We start from the raw sequence: 21,501 nt of genomic DNA, 5'->3' as shown, positions 1-21,501 counted from the left end.
AGATCTTTTTTGTTTGGTCCTATTCACTGAGATTCTTTGTAACTTCGGTTTACTAGAAGCCTGCTATTTTTCTTTGGCTTCTCCTGACACAGGTTGGGATTTGCAAGTCAGATATTCTTCCCCTGACTTCTTCATGGAGTTCTTTTATGCCCTTTGCTCTCTCCATATCCAAAGAGAAGTCAAGGGTGACAAAAAGAAAATTCTTACTTCTGAAATGTGAGCAACACATTTCTTATCCCTGTCCAACTGAATGATGACTAGAAGACAATGTAAAGCTCCCTCCATCTCTCAGTTTGGTGGAGTGAGAAACTTATCTCTGTTCTGTACTCTAAGGAAGATATACAGAATAGAATCATCAAATTAAGCACCCACAGTGGTCAGCAAGAAAATAAATAGAATGGGTATACATCTGTGGGGTATTCTAGGAACTCTGTTCAAATGGAGAATATATGTTTCTTCGGAATGCATTCAAACTAAACAACAATGACAACAAAAAGAACTCCTACAGTCAAGAAGTGAGAGATAAACATGTACCAAAACAAAGAAGCAAAAAAGGGGAGTTATTAACTAAGTCTCACATGAATCTTACAGAATAATGTAGGAAGAGACACGACTGACTGAATAGTCAAAAAAGGTGTCATAGAGAGATGGATCTTTGTTCAGCTTTGACAGATTAGTATTTAGAAGGTTCTAGAGGAACAGGGGATATTTTGATGTGAAAACCAACCTGATAATGTGCACTAACTCAGAGATTGGAATATTCAGGGTTTTTTTCAGACGAGTTTGAGTAGATTGGACAAGAAGGCCCAGAAAAAGCAGCTTGCAATGAGTTAAAAATATAGATTACATTGAGATTTTATCGAAACTATCAATGTAAACTTTAAATTATTAGGAAATGTTGAGGATGTAGGAGCTGGAAGTAATGTAGTTTTGTAAAAGTGACAGCTTGGATATAAAAATGTATTATTTGTCCAGACATTCTCTTTATATTAAATTAAATATTGAATTAACCATATTAAAAAAATCAAAGCCAGTTAAAGAGATTTAGCGTTCTATTATTCTGTACATGGCTATTATAGGCACAAGAGGGCTTGAGCTACAGTAGGAAATTATTTAGCATGGCTTGAAGAAAGTTCTGCCTCAAAGGAGCTGGAGTAGAAATAGTTGGAGCTGATTTTAGATCTCCAAATATATGACTTTTGTCCTTTAACATAAAAATATATATTATATATGCATAGGCTATATTTCTTCCATGTATAATGGGGATTTCCAACTTCTAAAATTAAAAGTTAGAAATGGGCCATAGATGTGCATTTAAAAAGGTAGAATTATGTACAGTAATACTGACATATAAAATTTGTTCCACTAAAATGATCTCTTGTTAAAGGCTTTGTGATAGAGATTATAACGATGCATTTAGAAATCTTTGTTAAAGGAAAAACTAAAAATTCACAAATAACTTTCTTGGTCATATTTCAAATCTTAGTTTGTCAAAAGAACTTATTCAGCAAATTGGCCTCCAACCCTGAAAGAGCTGCCAAACTCACCATATATAATCTATATGAAAGAAAATTATATTTTTAAAAATTACGTTCCTCCTTTTCTATTCCAGGCTCAGAAGTGAAAGTATAAATAGTCTCACATATACTGATTTATTAAGATCCAGATGTGGTATTCTTTCCAACATGGTCGATGCTGTCCACGATTAAATGAAAAACAAACAAATTATATTAATTAGGAATGAAAACTAATTGAAGGGATACACGAGAATCTAAAAATGTAATATCAAGAGCAAATACTCGCAGAGGTTCAATTTAATTGAAGACTTAAAAGCCAAGCAATGAATCTATTCTGAGTGTTGGCTGCTCTGCTCGATGTCTACCATTACCACCTGGTCCACGCATCAGTGTTAGCATCCTCACCTGGACTATGCAGATAGCTCCCTAATAGTCTGAAGGCTGTCTTCCTTGTTCTTCTATGATCCATCTCCTACACAGCTGCCTCTTGGTGCTCCCGCCACTGGAACTTCTTTCCGTTACTGAAACATGTGAATCTCCTTTGGGTGAAGGGCCTGCTCTTCCTCTGCTGGGGGGCTCTGCTACCTGCTCATAGCCTCGGTTGCTTTTTGTCATCTGGTCTCTGCTCATAGATCACCACCTCTGCAAGTCATATTTGCATACTTAAATTGCTCCTCACCCAACTCACACATTGTTCATAATCTTCGTAAGACTTAATTTTTTTCTTCGTAGACTCATTTTTATTCAGGGAAAAAAAAAACCAAACAAAAAAGTTTTCCAACCACACACAGGAGGGGTGAGGGGAGGGGGAGTTGTCTGTGCATCCAGCCCCAGCCCCTAGCCCACGCGGTTTTGGCAGCAATAACGGATGTGGGGTAATGCCCCTGCCAAATAAAAATGATGTATGTTCTGCATGGGAAGGAGACGGGTGGAAAACCAGTGGGGAGTATTTGGGGAAAGGGACAGAGAGGTCAGCACTGGGAACATGGCAGGTGGGAGGCCATTTCATAACATTTCTTGATCACACCACAGGGGACACCTTCTTTGCCCATCGGCACGACTGGCGTCTTGGCAGTCGTGGTGATAGTGGCTCTGAAAGTGAGAGCTCCACCAGCCCTTCCGGTAGGAAGATCCGCGGTAAATTCCCCGTTCTGCAGCAGCGAGTCCTGGATAACAATATTTTTGGCCCCCAAGTGTCAGCTCATTCACGAAGACTTGACCTATCTTTTCCAACTAGGACACCAACCTCAGCTGGCATGATGCTGATCACGGTTTTCCCTGGGACTGCTGGCAGATAGAAGGCGAGTCCTTATAGCACACAATGGCCGCATCCTGGCAGGTGCCGGCTGCCCTGAGGTTGTGGGGGGAAGATGTTCCACCCAGTGGGGGGCGCTGCTGCTGGGGCCGCGGGCTACAGGCAGCGGAGGCAGACCGCTTGGGGCACGCATCTCGGCTCTGCCAGCAGATGTAATTTTTTATGTCTATTTTCCCTTGAGTGAATTATAAGCTCCATGAGGGCAGGGTTTTCTCTGTATTATTTACTACTATGGTTCCAGGGTCTACAAAGGTATTGGCATGTAATAGACTCTCAACACTTTCCAAATAAAGGAACAAGCTTTTTCAGGACCATCTTAGAAAAGTGAGTATTTTTGTAAGATTAAAATAGTTCACTGATTCTGAATATTGTTAATCAAAATTTTAAATTTGGAAGATACAAAGCACAACTGGGGCTGTCTTTCATCACTTCTTTTGACCTTAGAATGTGCAGAAGCATAAAAAAATAATAATGGTGATTATCATTAACACATTAAATGACTTAAGCATAATTGCAGTGTTATGAATAGGTTTAAATAAGAATTAAATCATTTTTTCATGTTTTAAATATCTCTGTTAATAAAATCCTGGTAACTATGAAAAAAGTAAAATGCTCTCTTTCATTCTTTTTTTCTAATTTCTGTTTGTATAATTAAATGTCACTTTCCTATTTGCATGCTTAGTTTTATTTGGGTGTAAAATATAGTGACCCTGCTTCATTTGATTACGTATTTCCTACTTAACCTATTTTAGAAAATCCATTCTAAATGACTTAAGAATATCTAATACAATGAATGTAATTAATATTTATTTGGTAAGTCAAAGAAATCTTTTTCAGGCACTTCTGAGAGAAAATCTCTACTCTTTTTTTTTTTATTAATGGTCTGTATTGGACAATTTGTTAAAAAACAGAAAGTGAATAGATACTTTTAGGAAGGTCAACAAGAACAGAAGACATGTATTAAGGCTGCAAGGGATATAAAATATGTTTCTTTGAGTGAGACCTGGCAGTTTTAAATATTTGTATCCCCCAAACCCCAAACATTTATAGTCAAATGGATTATCTATGTGATGCTTGGAACTCTCTTCATTTTTCAAGTAGTTCACAATTTTAAACACTGTGATGAAATATTTCAAACACTAGCATTTTTAGAGCATAAAATGTAGAAATGCAAATTATTTGTTGTGTCAGTGACTTTTTAATTTTCAAGACTGCAAATTCTCTCAAAGTTGGGGATGCTCGGAACCTTGAGGATACTGTCACTACTCAATATCAGCATATATTCCATGTGTGTTCAATAGAACTCCCTCTGCTTGTTTTTAATAAAACCTTTAGACAATCTCTCAAATGTCTACTTTGCATTTCATATGCTTCCTCAACATTAGCTCATTAATCTAGACTTTCTGACAAGTTATAGACAAGTGACTCTATTATTCCCAGTACAAAAATCCACAGTAAAAAATTAGCATTAAGTTGCTTGCTATTGAAAGTTATAGAAACTATGATGATGTTAAATAATATTATGGATAATAAAGTTAGGGATGTAGACCAGATGCCATTTTTCCCTTTCCCCATCCTATACTAATATGATCAAAATGATCAAGATTTTACTTTGATGGGAACACTTCCTTTTACACGTAGAAAAGAAATGGAAAACTTTGAAAAGATAACTGAGAAAGTAGTTAGACAGGCATCCTTCTCTTCCTTTTTCCGATTCTCTCCCTCAAATCCTTTTTGCTTGCTTTTTTTTTTCATCAGCTTATTGACACTTATCTTTTTGAGAATCAGTATAATAGGATTAAGTTGATTAAGAGTTGATATTGACTATTCACTAAATATATGACCTCAAACAACTTAGTCATTTTTATTATTTTTAAGTAATCTCTACACCCAGAGTGGGGCTAGAACCTACAACCCTGAGATCACATGCTCCACTGACTGAGCTAGTCAGATGCCCTTAATCTTTTGTGCTCCAGTTTATCATCTATAAAATGAGGACAACACTAGTTATCTCTTAATTAAATTCTAGTATAAATCAAATGGATTAACACATTCAAGTTTTCATAATCATGCCCAGCACATAGTGAGTGTTCAATAATTGCTAACCGGTATTTTGAAGCTAGAAATAGTGGTATTGGTAGTAATAGTAGTAATAATAAGCAGTAATAAGAAGTACTAGTAGTAGAAGTGGTAGATGCCTACTGTTTAAGAATTGTGCTAGTTACTCTATGTATAGTGGCAAATCAAGCAAACAAGACAATTCTTGTGTCAGTCTAGATATTTTCTGGTAACCTGTCTTCAGTTTCCTTAATTCTCTCTTCAGCTGTGTCCCTTTGATTATCATATCCACTTAACTTGTTCTTAGCTTTCTATCTTGGATTTTCCAGTTACATGCTTTTAACTTTTTCTTCATAGATTGTCATTCTCTGCCAAAATTCTCCTTCTCATTGTCTGTTTTATTGAACATTTTAGTCACACTTGTTTTAATATTCCCACTTAATAACTCCAAACTGCTGGGCTAATTGTCATTAAGTACTGGAAAATTTTAATAAAATTTTATAAAGATTATTAGAAGTTCTATATCATGTTATCTTTCTCTAGAAGGGAAAAACTTCCAGTTTTTGAACTCCTCTAGGCCTGGCTTGTTTTATGAGGCCTTTCTACTTTAGCAGGTGTGATGCCCAATTGCTGTCTCTGCAGTCTAGTGGAACCACTAGAAAAGATTCATCTTTTCAGTCCCCTCTCCACATTTGGAACGAACAGATGCATCTAGAGGGAAAAGGGAGTTAAGTGCCATGTTCCTCTGTGTTTCCCTCCTACCTACCCTCTCAGATTTTGATTGTATGGAGAACCCTCAGACTCCTTAGAATAGTTGTTTAAGTTGTTAGTATTGGTCTGATACAATCTCACTCAACACATTCAGAAACATAAGTGATTTCTAAAAAAGTTGGTAAACTTCATATATTTTTAAATTTTATTTTTTTTAATTTACATCCAAATTAGTTAGCATATAGTGCAACAATGATTTCAGGAGTATATTCCTTAATGCCCCTTACCTATTTAGCTCTTCCCCCCCTCCCATACCCCTTCCAGTAACCCTCTGTTTGTTCTCCATATTTATGAGTCTCTTATGCTTTGTCCCCCTCCCTGTTTTTGTATTATTTTTGTTTCCCTTCCCTTATGTTTGAACATCTGTTTTGTCTCTTAAACTCCTAGTATTAGTGAATTCATATGATATTTGTCTTTCTCTGACTAATTTCACTGAGCATAATACCCTCTAGTTCCATCCACGTAGTTGCAAATGGCAAGATTTCTGAGTAATACTCCACCGTATATACATACCCACACCTTCTTTACCCATTTATCCATCGATGGACATTTGGGCTCTTTCCATACTTTGGTTATTGCTGATAGTGCTGCTATAAACATTGGGGTTCATGTGTCCTTTTGAAACAGCACACCTGTATCCTTTGGATAAATACCTAGTAATTCAATTGCTGGGTCATAGGGTAATTCTATTTTTAGTTTTTTTTGAGGACCCTACATACTGTTTTCCAGAGTGGCTGCACCAGTTTACATTTCCAGGGAAACTTCATATTTTTAAGAATGAGAAAATTAAAATAGTAAAATTATTTTCACTAAAAGTGTCTGAGAATTCCTTATGTAAGAGTGAAACTTACATTTACACAAAAACTGTCTTTATTATCAAAGATGGAGTGTATGAATTCAAATGAGTAAAGTATTTGAGACAGCTTATGACCAAGCCTATAATTATCCTCTTGGGGGAAATCAACTTTTTCAGTCTTAATTTCTCTATGAATTACGATTATTTGATAAATGAGAAAAACACTGTGCTCCCCAGAAGGAGGGTGCAATATAAAACAAAGCATCTATCTAAAGGATTGCTATATTGGGTGATATGAAAACTTATTGTGATACAAATGTAAAATGATTCTATATTATTGGTCTGTGCCACCAATTGTGATGTGTAAAATCTCTGTGCCCTCAGTATTCAATCACGTTTTTCAGATCTAATGACTTTCTGTGCAATTTTAATTATTTAGGAGTCCTAATTAACTCAGTTATCCCTCCATTTCATATCTGTTTTAATTATATTTCTTTTCTTCTTTCATGGTTTGGAAAGGTAGTGGTCTTGTTCACTCCTTTCAGACTTCTTTTGGTTCTAGGTTCTCAGATACTGGTGCCATAAAGCAGAATTTTTGGCAAAGTGTCATTGTCAATATCCTTTGTGTAGCAGGCATTCAAAAGCTTCTTCTGTCAGTGGGTACATGCACTGCTAAAACCCACTACATGATTCTCTGGAGACATCTAGCTCAATATGAACCTCTTCGCCAGCCTCTTACTTTGACTCTCATCATTTGATGCATATTCCACGCTTCTTACTCTGTCAGCTCACATCAAATGGATCAAGTGGGTTGAGGCAACAGTAAGGCGTATCGATTACAGCTATATTCTGCAATTGCACTTCACCCATACAAAATTTCACCCTTGTCACCTCCTGTTGGGAGAGGAGTATGTGTGCAGGTTGTTCACTGACATCCCTCTTTACATCTGGCCATCTCTGTCTAAATCTTTTTGCTGCTAAATAAGCACAGGAAACAGGTTAGCACGTCTGCATTACTGAATGTTCAAATTAAAGACACCAGTTTCCCCTTTTTGCAAATACTTCCAATTCCTATCAGTGGCTCTTGGAAGCCTTCTCACTTTGGCTTTAGGGTAAGGCATCTCCCATGGGGATCAGGAAGGAAAACACACAGCTCTCCATTTGGCACAAGTCCCACAGTTCTCCTTTTTTTCCTTCTCCCCTGTCATTTGCTTATTCAGGTGGCCAAAAAGGGTGTGGGAAAATTAAGTTGATATCTAAGTATACCAAAGCCTGTTCAATCATTTTTTAGTAAGTTCTTAAAAAGTTATGATCCCAATTCTTTGCAGCTTCCTTTAAAATACAGGTTGCAGGGCACCTGGGTGACTCAGTGGTTAAATGTCCGACTCTTGATTTCGGCTCAGATCATGATCTCATGGTCATGAGATTGAGCCCTGCATCAGGCGTAGAGCCTGCTTAAAATTCTCTCTCTTCCTTCCCTCTGTACCTCCCCTGCTCACTCGCATGTGCTCTCTCCTTCTCTAAAACAAACAAATAAAATAAAATAAAATAAAATAAAATAAAATAAAATAAAATAAATAAAATAAAATACAGGTTGTATTTACATACTCCTCAGCTTCTCAATTTTGTGTCTCATACATATTGGGCTGCCATCTTAGCCGTGGCAACAGTGAGAATGGGGGTGTGTAGATTATATAGAAATTTATAGGCTAGTCTATGTACTTTGACTGCCATTTAGAGTGAGACAGGAAGCCACCTGAGGTTGTGAGTAAAGATGCATCATGATTTGACTTCCTTTTAAAGGTTTTCCTTTTTAAATGGCTGCCATATTAGGAATAGACTACAGAGAAGCAAGAACAGAGCCAGAAGGGGCAGGAGGAGCTAATACAATAATCTTTACTCATCACTCTCATTTTGTCAAGGAGGATAATATTTGTGAGAAGCTCTGTAATAGGTCATGTCTCAGGTTCAGTTGGCCAAGATTGAGTTATTTGCTGACTCTCGAGCTGCAAGCACATCTAGGAAAGGAAGTATCATTTTCAGTGAGTATTATAGGGGATAGGCTCCTCTGGCCAGAAAAATGGGAGGAATGGCTGTTGGTTGGGTAATCGATAATGTTTTTCATGGTGGACTAAGAGCATTAAAATGTTTTGAAGCTTTTAATGAGAATATTACATTGATAAAGTTTTATTTTAGAATAGCCTTTCTAAATACCTAGAAAATAAAACAAAGAAGAGGAAGACTAGAAGCATGGAATCTAATTAGATGCTATTTCCATAATCAAGATAAGACATGGTAGTATATGATAGTGACCTGGGAATGATGGTGAGAAGCGAGGGTAATGGAGAGGAGGCATCAATGGTGTGCTCAGACTAGATAGTGCTGCCATTCTTTGAAATCTATACTTTTTAAAAAAGGGGATTGCGTTTAGGAAGAAAATTAGTTTATTTTTGGATATGCTGTGCTTAAGATGTGTTTGAAAAAATCTAAACAATTATGTACAGTAGACAGAGTCTGATAGGAAATATATCAAAGCTCAAACTATATATTTTAAGACTACACACACATGATTATGTTCAAAGTATAAACAAAACATTAATTCAGAAAAAAATGGGATTAGAGCAAGATGATGTTCTGAACATATACTTTTATTCTCTCCTGCTCTGCATACAATGAGATGAGAGAGTGAGAGAGAGAAAGAGAGAGATATATATAAATAGCAGATAGAAATTTAAAATAACATTTGAAGGAGAAATATTAACAATGGGCTTGAAATGTTTAGTCTCAGAATATAAAGAATATATACAATATAATCTTCAGAAGTGAGAAGAAACTACAATGTCAAAACACGTGAGAGAAAATATTGCTGCAGAATTAGAATTCCAGGAGTCAATCTGAGAATTTCTCCTTGAGAGGAGAAAGTATAAAATTATTGTCTCTAAAACTAGAAAAGGGAATTGCCAATGAAAACAAGTATTATTGACAGGCTCCTGTGATCATGCATGCCAAATTTGTAGTTATAAATTTAAAGGGAGGCAAATCAGTTTCAGTCCTTATTTCTGGAAGTTAGGTGAAGTTTTGCATGTAATCACAGTTGGGATTTTGCCAAGTGAGAAACCCAGAGGAATAGTGGGTTATGTGTCTTGATTACATTGAGCAAGAAATTATGGTGATGGATAAAGGAATATAAGTTGTGTACAAGAGTACATATCAGACCACAGATTGGGTATGCTGGTAAACACTTAAAAAAGTGATAAATTTAATGGATTGTACGATTCAGGGAAAGAAAATAATTGTTGAAATGTATGCAAAGTCAGTGAGTTGAAATGTTAGAAGATTAGGGGCTCCTGGGTGGCTTAGTTGGTTAAGTGTCAGACTTTGGCTCAGGTCACGATCTCGCGGTTTGTGAGTTCCAGACCCACGTCAGGCTCTGTGCTGACAGCTAGCTCAGAGCCCGGAGCCTGTCTTTGGATTCTGTGTATCCTTCTCTCTCTGTCCCTCCCCTGCTCTCTCTCACTGTCTCTCAAAAAAAAAAAATAAAACATAAAAAAAATTTTTTTAAATGTTAGAATGTTGTAGTAAGAGAGGATATTTTATTTATTGAAAAATTTTTTAATGTTTATTCATTTTTGAGAGACCAGAGAGACAGAGCATGAATGGGGGAAGGGCAGAGAGAGAGGGAGACACAGAACCCAAAGCAGGATCCAGGCTCTGAGCTGTCAGCACAGAGCCCAATGTGGGCTCAAACTCCCAAACCATGAGATCATGACCTCAGCCGAAGCCGGATGCTTAACCTACTGAGCCACCCAGGCACCCCAAGAGAGGATATTTTAAATCAAGATTTGAGATGTCATATATTTATTGGAAGTAAAAAAAATCTAGAAATTACTATGAGATGAAGTGGATAGACAGGCAAGAGGAAAAATTTATATCAAATAAATTTTAAATAAAGATGACAAGATCTGAAAGCCCCAGTGACATGAACCTTCAATCTACTAAATGCTGAAGACCATATAATAAGCAACAATTACAGGTAAAGAGGAGAATGACTCAGATGTTAATACTTAAGTGAATGATTTCTATTGACTACAAAATTTCAAAATGTTATGTAGTATAGTCAGATAACGTGAATTTCAAAATAGTTGGGATTTAAGGGAGTGTTATGAATTACATGACTGTGTGTCCCCTTCAATTCTTCTGTTGAAGCCCTAACTCCGAGTGTGAAGGTATGTGGAGGCTGGGTCTTTAGAAGTTAATTAGGGTTAGATGAGGTCATGTGCAGGGTGCCCTCATGATGAGTTTAGTGCCCTATAAGAAGAGACATGAGAGTTCTCTCTCTCCTGTGCACAAAAAACAAAAACAGAAACAAAAACAAAAACAAAAAACGTCGTGTGAGCACACAGTGCGATAGCAGCTACCTGAAATCAAAGAAGAGAGCCCTCACCAAGAAATGGCACCTTCATCTTTGACTTCCATGCCTTAAGAACTGTGAGAAATACATGTCAGTTGTTTAAGTCACCTAGTCTGTGATGTTAAGCCATAGCAGCCCAAGCTTATTAAGACGGGGAGTGATGAGAAATCATTCGGAGCCAGGAATGAGAGCAAGTAGAATACTCCTCCACCTTCAGCCCCAGCCCCATGGAAAGTATGTAGTGTGAGAGAAAGAAGTAGTCACCCTTAGAGCTTCGGGGCTTTGTCACTCCAATTCACAGAGAGGTGTTGTGGGAAAGAATGTTTGGAGTGGAGGCTTACAGTGTAGAAGATCTGTTTTAGACCACATGTATTAGAGGGCATGGGACAAGGGCTCTAGGAGTTGGGGAAGTCTGAGATTAGGAGATGTACACAGGGGACAGAAATCCAGCTGACAGCTTAGAGAGTTGGGTCAGAACTGAGGTAAAGAAGTGTGACAAGAATATCTTCATTGTCTTTTAATTAAGCATGGATAATTGATTCTAATCACAACCTCCTGCAGACTGGCTTCAGTGGTGAGTCTTCTGGGGTTACAGGTGGCTCAAGCGCTGGTCATCTTGGAGGACATGCAGTTCTGTCAGCATCCCTCACACGCCACCGAGTGTGACAGCAGAGTTGGGAAATGGGTGGTTGCACCACAGCACGAAACCTCACTGGTGTCACATCACCCTTAGAACATCTGGAACTTTGTAGGCTGTCTCTAAATATATATTCGGGCTGATACTTTCACACTAGCATTCTGTATGTTTAGTGCTAATGACTGTCTTAAATATGTGTCCAGCTTTGGGGTTTTTTCCTAACATGCCTATTAGTAAAGTGGTATTTGCTTTTGATAAAATTTTATATAAACCTAATTTTTCTCACAGCACTTGTTTGAAACTCCTTTCAAATTTAAAATTATATATATATATATATATATTTTTTGGGGGGGGAGGTGCTATGTATAAATACTTCATGAGGACATTTGTATAAACATTTTGGTGACAAAAATGAACACAAATAGATGTACTAAAGATGTTGTTTCATAAAAATCATGTGAAATATATGTAATAAATAAAATAAGATGAATTCGTGACATGTAATAATAAGAAAAGCTAACATTTATTGAGCTCAAGGTATAAGCTAGATGCAATGCTCAGACTCTTACCTGTGTTATCTGATGTCCATAATGACACTATAAAGTAAGTACCTTTATCAACTGGATTTTTACATGAGGACATTGAGGCACAAAGAGATTAGAGAATTTACACAAGAACACTCACACATTATGGGGAGAAGTCAAGATTTAAACCTTGACCCCAGACCGAATGCTGAAACATACACATATATGCGCACACATATTCCCGTATGCTTATATCATATATACGTGCATATATATTTATATATCACATATATAAATAAATTATACATTTACATATAATATATAAAAATAAATTATATATTTATCTGCTGCATATATAATTAAGTAGGTCCCATGCCATTTGAAAGAATTGAAGCACGAGGACAGTTCAGGAAAGAAGGCGATTACTTCCGAAAGAAAGGACGAGAAACAAGAGGAATTAACAAGCTAGAGCTGAGGTGAACTATGAATATAGAGTATGAAGATTTCAAGTAGAAGTGCCAACACGCACACACACAGAAAGTGCATATTTACAGAATGGCAAGTAGCTTCACTTTATTGAAGAGCTTGTGTGTATACAAAACAGGTTAACAGTCAATAGGAATGGAATGATAAATTGGGACAGCATTACTGAAGATTTGCATTATATGCTCTTTTCCTGGCCTAACGCATAGTGGAGAAATGGAGATATCTGACCAGAGAAGTTTTGTTTTGATAATGGCCGTATTTTGGAAAGACTAATCTGGAAGAGGTTAATGATATCAATCAGCACAAGAATTGCTCAGTTCTAAAATCACCACAGGCATTTCTATAATAAATAATGAAAAGAGGAGGAAGGATCTTTTCATACTTTGCTATAACTTAAAAAGTAACTTCTGTAGCTTTAATTTTACAGCTATATGACCTTAGTTGGAAATTATTAACCTAACATTTCAAACCCTTAAAACTTCTGGCAAGAAGTTAAAGACAAAAATTAAACCTGAACTAACATTAAATTTTAAAGTACTAAATAAATAAAATATTCTTAGAATGAATTCCTCAGTTCAATTTTTCCCATAATTTTCATTCTCTCTCTTTCTCTGTACTTCCATGAGGCTTATAATATGTGATAAATGTCATTTTGCTTGTATTCTAAAAGGAAAGAGGCAGAGATTAGAAAAATAACATGAAACTCAATATACCTGTTTCTTTCATCATTTGTTTAAATAACTGTTTAATAGACCCAACGTAATAAGACTGACAGCCACGTTCTGCAAGGTGTTCTGCAAGGACACCTAAAGATCTTTCCAACCAAAATTGGTCATCGATGGTTACAGTTACCCCTATATCCACCCCCCATCTTTGAAAGTTTTTACTAAAACTTTTACGTTTTCTCATTTGAATGATTAACACATAAGAAATGAGGTATTTCTACATTATTGACAAATCCCAAATAGAACAATAACTTTGTGAGGCAAAGATTCATGACATTAATACTTTTATATAATTTGTTCTATTATATTTTAGGTAACTCAACATCTTCTGAGAATATACTGACCTCAGAAAATGTATAATAATTTTCAAAATCTTTCATAGTTAAGAATTAATAACGGCTTGAAAAGTACTTGCAAGGAAAGTCACTTCTCTTGAAGGCAGATAAAAACCCACCACAGGTCAGCAGAACTGAGTATTTCTTTTTCTCTCATTAGTGAGAAAGCTTTTATCTTTGGTCCATTTATTATCCACAAACTTCTTCAGATTGCTCCTGCAGTTCGAGCTATTTTTATAATGGAAATTACTCCCACGAAGCTGTACCTTTATTTATTATTATTTTTTTTAGGAAGCTGTACCTTTAAAATAATCTTGACAAACCAAAATAATTTGCTTTGTAATACTCTATTATTAGATAAGCACAGAGCATAACAGAAAAAACTTGAAGAATTTGTAGAAAAACAAATAAACGTGGCAGATCTTGGCCAGACAACTGAACCATATACACTCTCTCATTCACTTCTCTATTTGGGATGAAAGCAACATGACATTCATTGTGCCTAACGTTGCTGTGGTTAAACATGCAATTTGAAAGTAAGAACACATTATAAATAGGGCTAAACAAAACCCCCCTCCTTCATGTAGGAGGGGTAATTAGGCATATGCCGCAGACAACTCTGAAAGCCCCAAAGAGGGATTTTCTTCCCAGTAATCTAAAATTGTCAAATATATTTTTAAATGAAATGTTTTCCTGCTTTCTTTGTTTTAAAATTCAGAAAGTTGTTTGCATATATCAAGCCCAAATATCTAAATGTGTTGAAAATGATCTTTGCAGTATCTAAAAACATTTGTTTTTAAAGCAAGCAGAACATGTATTTAAAATCAATCAGTTATTTCTCTTTTTTTGGTCTTTTTCTAGATATAAAAATTAAATTAGTGTCTTCCCCGTTCAATACCCTTCAGCTGGAGCAGGGCGTTTCTATACCAGTGTCAGGACTCTATTTGGCACAAAGTAACTGTGTGGTTTTAATAATGAAGCCTAAGTTTTTTGCCTGTTTTTCTGAACTATTTTATAACCTCTTATGAGAGGAATTCATAAATTCTTTCCAGTCTGCCAAGATATTTGATGTTGCCAATACTCGAGAAGTGCATTAGACACTTGGTTAAGTGACACCGAGGTTAAGTGACACCGAGGTTAAGATTTCCTGCAAAACTGGTGAGTCAACTAAGACCCAATCTCTATGGAGATTCACCAGCCATCATCCAATCTTCTTTTTCTTTCCTTCCCCACCACCCCCCACCCAAACTACATGCCTTATTCTCCAAGAGACTCTTGACTCTTGCTCCAGACTTAACTCAATGATTCTGTTGTAATAATCTTAATGCACTTGTCTTGAAATATTTTCTCCTACAGTAGATTACAGACAATAAGTCAGAAGAATTGATGGGAAGCTAAATTTAGTCCTAAAGATCCTAGGCAGGGGAGGTGAAGTGGGTGACAATGTGACCAAAGGTACCAAAAAGCAGAGACGCTATCACAGCAGGTCCTCACTCCCCTCGCCTCTCACAGGGTCACTATATGACACTCCGTTTAGTCACTTGTGTTTCTCGCAAGTGAGAAGTCATTAAGAAAAAAGCTAAATTTGGTTCCCTATATTATGTTTAAAGAGCCATGGCTGTGTGTCAAATATTAGATGAGTATCTCTGAGGAGGGAAATGGGCTACTCTTTCTTTCAAACTGCCTGGCTTAAATGTGTTTTTAAGGAACTGCTGTCCTGGTAAAAGCTCATCTCCCAAAGGCGGAAATGGAAAGCAGAGTTTGGGTTGAGGACACCATGTATTCAAAACTGAGATTGGAATGATTTATCACTAACTGTGCTAAGCAACCAGTCGATGCTTCCACTTGGAAAACGGTTTTAGTATACATTGATGTCATCTGGTGGTCACAACTCTGTAAATCGTTATGTCCGGATTTTACACATGAGGAAACTGAAGATCACAGAGGTGAAGGGAATCATCCCAAGTCACAGAGCTGATAGATGTCAGAACGTGACCATAGACACATTGTCATAAAAGTGCATTTGTTACAGCTTCCTTCAAAACCTGCCACTTCCCATTTTCCCAGATATTATACATATCAGTATGAATATCTGTCATATTATAGACTAGATAAAATTCAGCAATTTGATGAAAGTCACGGCTTACTACAGCAAATCATGTTATTCTTTTGAATTCTAAAATGAAATTGAAAATACTTTCCCATGGGAAAAACAATCTGCACTATCCCAAGTTTCCAATTCCTACCGGAGAAGCCTTCATTTAAAAGTCTTAGCGCCCCAACTAAGGTAGTACAAGAGGGGCTTTTGCTGGTTTCCAGGAATATAAAAAAATGTTGCACTCCTTCCTTTTCCAAATGGCTTCAATGTCATGGTATATCCCCACAAGGAAAGCATAGCAGAACAATACAACTAAGTGGTTAGGAGTATTCTAGAACCAGATTCTCTAGGTACACATCCAGCCCTTTCATTCCCTTAGGTTTGTGTCCTTGAGCAAATTGCTTCCTCGCTCAGTGCCTCCTATTTTCTTCTACAAATGGGGATAATAATATTACTTACCTCATAGTTTGTTGTGAAGAATAATTGAATGTAAGCTCATTTACATGAGGTTAGGAGCCTTGTGTAAAATGTACTTTTCAGGCTTCAAAACAACCCTAAGATATAGGCATTTTTAATCCTTATTTTAGAGATGAGATCACTGAGGCTTAGAAAGTTAATTAACTTTCCCAATGTCAAACAGGTGTGTGTGGCAGAGCAGGAAATGAAACACAAGTCTGGTTATAAAGCGTCTGTTTAACCAGTATGATACATTTTAACCCGGAACTAGCTGATGTGTAAAATATCATATTCCCGAAAGTAGTGCATTATTTAATCAGTTCAGAAAACGCGGAATTCTATGAAATGAATTTTTCTTTTCCAAAAACTTGACATTCCACTGATTTCTTTAAATATATATATATATATATATATATATATATATATTATTTTTAGTTTCTTTTTAAGGGGCATCATAGAGTCCAAGGTTAGGTGGTTTACCAAAGATAACAGGGTATGGCAATGGTTGTCCTCACCACATCATATTAGTTACTATTTATGAACATCTATTATATATCAGCACTTTTCATGCACTATGTCAGTAACTGTGACAACATAACATAAATACCTATGTTTGCAGATGGGAACACTGAGGCTTGTGTAGGTTAAGAAATGTACTTATAGTTATTCATATACAGAGTGGCAGACTTGTGAAATAAAATCAGATTTAGCTCCCAAACCTGTACCTTTTCTACTATGCAAAATTGCCTCTTATCATAAATTTCTGCCAGCAAGAAGAACAATATCCTTACTATGCTCATGACTATCTAATGGTCATGTTTTCATTCATGGAAATAACACACCTAGTGGGCCTCCATATTCTTCTTCACTTATTTTTTTAAATATTGTTTAATGTTTAATTTTTGAGAGAGAGAGAAAGAGGGAGCGAGAGAACACAAGTGGGGGAAGGACAAAGAGACAGGGAGACACAGAATCTGAAGCAGGCTCCAGGCTCTGAGAGGTCAGCACAGAGCCGGAAGTGAGGCTTGAACTCAGGAACCATGAGATCATGACCCGGGCTGAAGTCCGACGCTTAGCTGACTGAGCCACCCAGGCTCAATAATATTTTAGTTTAATTCCTTTATTTATTTATTTATTTATTTATTTATTATTGTTTGAATGAGGAGGACGAATTCCCATAACATTTGTCTTTGAAAGCAAAAGGGGCCTAATTTCCTGAGCTCTTGCAAACAGTGGGACTTAAAACCTAGAATTTTAAAAACCAGCATGCTCCGCTCTGGTAGAGCCCTGAGGGCATCAGGAAGGGAGTCCCCACCCTTAAAAGACAGCAAGACCAGGGCACTTGGGTGGCTCAGTCAGGTCAGCATCTGACTTCAGCTCAGGTTGTGACCTCACAGTTCGTGGGTTTGAACCTCACAGTTCATGGGTTTGAACCCCATGTGGGACTTTGTGCTGACAGCTCAGAGCCTAGAACCTGCTTCGGATTCTGTGTCTCTTTCTCTGTCTCTCTCTTTCTCTCTCTCTTTTTATTTATTGTTTAATTTACATCCAAGTTATTTAGCATATAGGGTATCAATGATTTCAGGAGTAGATTCTTTAATGCCCCTTACCCATTGAAACCATTCCCCTCCCACAAACCCTCCAGTAACCCTCTGTTTGTTCTCTATATTTAAGAGTCTCTTCTGTTTTGTCCCCCTCCCTGTTTTTATATTATTTTTACTTCCCTTCCTTTATGTTCATCTGTTTTATATCTTAAATTCCTCATATGAGTGAAATCATATATTTGTCTTTCTCTGACTGACTCATTTCGCTTAGCATAATAGCCTCTAGTTCCATCCACATAATTGCAAATGGCAAGATTTCATTGTTTTTGATTGCCAAGTAATATTCCATATATCACCTCTTCTTTATCCATTCATCTGTCAGTGGACATTTAGGCTCTTTCCATACTTTGTTTATTGTCGATAGCACTTCTATAAACATTGGAGTGCATCTGCCCCTTCAAAACAGCACACCTATATCCCTTGGATAAATACCTAGTAGTGCAATTGCTAGGACATAGGATAGTTCTATTTTTATCTGTTTTCCAGAGTGACTGCACCAATTTTCATTCCCATAGTTTAATTCCTTTATTCCCACATCATCCATCCATCCATCCATCCATCCACCTCCATTTATCTTTTACTTTGCCCATCCGTTTAACAAATGATTATTGACCAACCTTCTCTGTGTTAGCACTCTACTTAGTATTTAGGAGGTAGATATTATTTCAATGTGTGTGTGTGTGTGTGTGTGTGTGTGTTTCCCTGATGGACCAGTTTTTATATAATCTGGATTCTCCTGAATATATTTTGCAAGCATAATTACTTTCTCTTCTGAGTTCTTTTGTTTTAGATTTTTCCTTTTACATGTGAAACGTTGTTACAAACGTACATTCTGGTATATGATCTATTCACTTACTTATTCTTTAAAGAAATATTCATCATGTGCCTATCCTGTATCAGACATTCACTAAATCCTGTATATAGAAGAAAGAAAAGCAGACAAAAAAATTTTCCTTCTATTACATGTAGAAAAAACAGAACATAAGCCAGCTGTGTGGTGAGACTGTTAGGTGGGACAATGGAGAAAATTAAGGCCAAGTGGTAACAGGACATGTGACTAATATAAATTAGATGATCAGAAAAGACTGCTCCAATAGAGTGGCATTTTAACTAGTACCTGAAAGAAATGAGTCATACTAATGTTAGGCAAAAGCCTTTAAAGCAGACAAAGTAAGAGCAAAGATCCTGAGGCAGAGACTTCCTTGTCATGTTCAGAAATATGGCCATGTTGCCTGTAACAAGAAGCAGGGAGATAAAGTGGTAGATAATGGGGCCAGAAAAAAGGTGGGAGGTATTGAGGATGAAAGTCTAATCATTCCGGACATTATAAACCATTTTAAGACTTTGATTTTCGATCCAAGTGAGTTGAGAAGATGGTCAAATAATTTAAATTAATAATTTAAGATGGTCAAATAAGAGTGACTTGGCTGGACTTCGATTTTTCAAATGTCATTCTGATGGTTGTATTGAGAATAAACTGTATAGAAACGAGGATAGATAAGAGACATGGGTGCCTTAGGGCCAAGGTAATGGTAGATAGAGACCAGTATACAGAAAGTGGAACAAAAAAGTTTTCTGCGGACATGAGATGTGGTGTGTGTGTCAAAGACAAGAGTCAGTAGTAAGTCCACATCTGGACTGTGTAGCTGAAAAGATGCAGTTGCCATTTACTAAGATGACAAAGACAGGAGATTCTCACAGGAAAAATCAGGAAAATCACAAGCAACACCCCTACTATATGCCAGCACTTTTTATATATTACCCCATTTAGTCTTTACATAAAAACATGCAGTTCAGTTATTATCCTCTACCTTTATAACAGAGGAAACCAAGAATAAGTGAGGTTAATTATTTTCCTAAATTCACACAATTAGGATAGCAAATCAGTACTCCAAATCATGTCTGTATCATCATAATGCCAGTGTTGCATTCATTATATGAGTCTATCTCTCCCACTACTTGGGATTATGTAAATGTTTGCCTGGCCTTTTCCTGACTTTCTGATCCAACATTACAGCTGGATTACATGCCTTAGTGTAAATCTGGTTTCATTGTCATTTCCGGGAATGTTGTGTCCAAAGTAGGTACATAGTAAGAGTTTAGAACAGAAGTATACCATGCCTTGACAAAGAAAATTAATTCCTATCATCCTGCTGGACGCAAGATGACCAGTGTTGCCTCTGTGTGAGTTTATCACTTAGAACAATATTGTTAATAATGGAATGTTGAAGTTGTGAAAATAAGACCTAGAAAACACGTGCATTGCACACATATACACAAACCAAATAAGAATAATTGAATATTAATGCTAGAAAGAACACAGCAATAACTATGTTATTATAGAAATGACAAAACAGGGCTCGGAATAATTAAACTATTTTTCAAGGTCACAATACTAAAGAATTTGGTTTCAGAGTTTCTTCATTTCTTTGCAAAGAGACATTTTGTGTTGCTTTATATTCCTAGTATTTAAAAAAGTGGATGAAAGTTTAAAAAGTATAATTTGGCAGCGTAGAAGGCAAATATCAGTAACACAGGTTAATATCAGAAAGAAAAAATATGATGGATTACGTGTCTCAAACTTTTCTGCAAGGTTTGGTTTTCCTAGGATTAGAAATTTGGGTGGATTGGCTGCAAGTTTATCTAAGCGAATAGTATTTTTGTTTGGATAGCATGGCAACTTTGCTCAGGGAGTTAGTTGATCTCTGTGTCTCAGTATTCACCTGAAGCAAAATTTCCATAAAGGTTATTGTTTGAGAAATGGGTAGTTTGTTAGAATCTTTCAATTAAGTAAGACATTGTTTGCTGATTCTGTGTCACTTGGAAGCTTCATTAACTCTTTCAATCCACTGGAGCCCTGTCAGGCAATAACTATTTCAGTGAATGAAGTAAACCCACTAGATTTTGAAAACCATTCAAAAGAATGACTCCAATGAAGAGCTGACATGAGATTCTTAATCTCTATCCCACACATACTGCTTTCTCTCATTGCAGATGTTTACACATAAAATGTATGCATAACCTTCTGATGTCAAAATCATGTTACTTTTTGAACCAAGGAAAGGTAATATATTTAATAGTTGAGAATTAGCTACTACCAGAATCCTATGTACACTCTCCCAACTTATTTGAACATTTTAAAGGCAATTGTATCTAGAAATGTGTGTGTTTTGAGTAAGACTCAAGGTTAAGTGGTAATGAATTGCTTATTAAAGCAAGCTCTTTCATGTGACATTAATACTTTAATTAAAACTGGAACATTTTTTAAAATAATGGAAATTTCAGATTGTTTCACCACTTTTTTTTTGGCAAAAGTTCATGTCTAGAATGGAGGAGGAGGATTGTCTGAGAATTTAGTGATGTAAGGTCCTCAAAAAACACATTAGGTAAATTAAGAAAGGAACTGGAGACCTAACATAATAATTCTTGTGTGTCTAGACTCAGTTGTCTAGAATGGATGCTTGAATATATTTGAATCTTTCTGTTTTATTTTATTTTATCCTTGCGTTTTTTATGTCACTATCTTTAGGTTCAAGCTGTATGGCAAATTTTCACCATTAAATAGAAGTCATATAAATAAAGTCAGGTTTAATTAACAAATGCATATCTTTTATGGAACAAATAACTCATTCATTGTAAATTATTCACAAAGGGCATTCAGAATGTCATAGAAATTAATCATTATGGTTATATTTGTGTATATATGTGTGTTTGTACATATGCATGTGTGTGTATAAATATTTCTTTGACTAAAGCTCTGAAGGTTAA

At 36.4% G+C, this 21,501-nt stretch overlaps 1 pseudogene; it reads right to left on the bottom strand.

Annotated features, from left to right (window-relative positions):
- Positions 1 to 2,395: 2,395 nt before the first annotated feature.
- LOC101101504 lies at positions 2,396 to 12,147 on the bottom strand (annotated as a pseudogene).
- Between the last annotated feature and the right edge of the window lie 9,354 nt (positions 12,148 to 21,501).

Source organism: Felis catus, chromosome D1 (genome assembly GCF_018350175.1).
Source record: "Felis catus isolate Fca126 chromosome D1, F.catus_Fca126_mat1.0, whole genome shotgun sequence".
Lineage (NCBI taxonomy): Eukaryota > Metazoa > Chordata > Mammalia > Carnivora > Felidae > Felis > Felis catus.
The sequence above is the reverse complement of the archived record's forward strand: the minus strand, read 5'-3'. Positions and strand labels throughout refer to the sequence as shown.